Below are 1,586 nucleotides of genomic sequence, written 5' to 3'. Positions count from 1 at the left end.
TTGCTAGTCGGTGGCCTCAGTAAATCATTTGTGCCACTATCTAACCTTTGTATCTTTCTCTGAGGGAGAGGAATGATGCTCTCTACAATTGTGAAATGCTCTCTCTCAATTGTGCAAATGATTTGCAAGCTTCAACTTACCAAGAAATATATAATTATTTACTAATGAGTGGTACTTGAGATAGCATTTTGCTTGAAGAGCATTACAGTTCTGATTCTTGCTTAGCTTCCATGAAAGTGTTTCACCAGGGGCTGGGAAGGTGGCTCAGTGGTAGAGCGCTTGCCTTGCATGCATGAGGCCCTGGGTTCGATTCCCAGCACCACATAAGCAAAAAGATAAAAAGCCGGAAGTGGTGCTGTGGCTCAAGTGGTAGAGTGCTAGCCTTGAGCTGAAATGCTGAGGGACAGCGCCCAGGCCCAGAGTTCAGGCCCCATGACCGGACCCCCCCCACCAAAAAAAAAAAAAAAAAGAAAATGTTTCACCATCTACTGTTTACATTTTGCTTGCCCTTTGAAGACTTTCCTTTCTAAATTCCTAGCTGTGTCTGTTTGTTTGTTTTTGCAAACTTCCAAAACCTTTTTTTTTTTTTGCGGGGGGTGGGGGCTACCACTGTTAATTTTCCCAATCATAGATGGAAGTTTTTGGCCACTTTAAATGCCTGAGTTGTTCTCAGCCTTTTAAAGCATCTCTGTAGGTGGCATATGACCAGTGGATAGTGGGGAGCTGCCAGTAGCTAGAAACCGATGCACAAATGAAAAGAATGGAAACAAATTTGTTTTTATGAAAAGCAATCAAGATTGTTTCAGAATATCCTACTAATAACTTGGGGGCAATTTGAAGTTGTTAGAAAACAGGAGCACATTTTCTTACCCTCTGATACATAGGTATTATATTGCTGCATGGATAATAGATAAGTTTGCCCTATATCTGTCTTCCAATGCCAAAGTACTTCTAGATGATGACATTTTCCATTGTAATTCTGGGTGCTTATAGGCTAGCTAATTATCATATCTACCATGGCATTAAGGCTCACTGCATGAGCTAATGCCATGATATGGAATTAATCAGATGTGAATGAAAAGGTCATTAGAAAGTTAAATTATGTCATTGATATGAGGCCAGCCCCCCATAAGCAAGGATTATACTTCATTGTGATATATTAGATCTTGAAATTTAGTCATTAGTTTCACCTCACTAGGGACATCTAATTATTGATATGGTTAATTACTTAAGTCCATTGACTACCATCTACTATTATTTTACTTGCAGCTTTTAGCTCTTTAAAAATCTTATGTAACCTCTTAATATGTACTTACGCTGTACCTGTAATTATTATTTTCTATGAGTGAACTTTGTAAAATCACAGATGATCTAATGGAAAAGTTGTTCTTTTCATGGTATAACAGGTACATTTCCTCTATATATTAGAATTATATCCCCTTTTTCTTTTCTAGGGAGTCTTCATGACTTCCTTTTTTTTATTTATTTTTTTTATTTGTGAAAATACTGTACAGAGGGGTTACAATTGCATGGGCAGGATAATGCGTACATTTCTTACCAAGCATTGCAGCCTCCTCCTTTGTTTA

At 38.0% G+C, this 1,586-nt stretch overlaps 1 non-coding gene across 1 annotated transcript; it reads left to right on the top strand.

Moving 5' to 3' along the window:
* Window positions 1–254: 254 nt before the first annotated feature.
* Window positions 255–322, top strand: Trnaa-ugc. Its single transcript has one exon. It is a non-coding gene; the product is annotated as a tRNA-Ala (tRNA).
* The last annotated feature ends 1,264 nt before the right edge of the window (window positions 323–1,586 follow it).

This window comes from Dipodomys ordii, unplaced genomic scaffold (genome assembly GCF_000151885.1).
Source record: "Dipodomys ordii isolate 6190 unplaced genomic scaffold, Dord_2.0 Scaffold72, whole genome shotgun sequence".
In the NCBI taxonomy this organism is placed as follows: Eukaryota; Metazoa; Chordata; class Mammalia; order Rodentia; family Heteromyidae; genus Dipodomys; species Dipodomys ordii.
The sequence above is the reverse complement of the archived record's forward strand: the minus strand, read 5'-3'. Positions and strand labels throughout refer to the sequence as shown.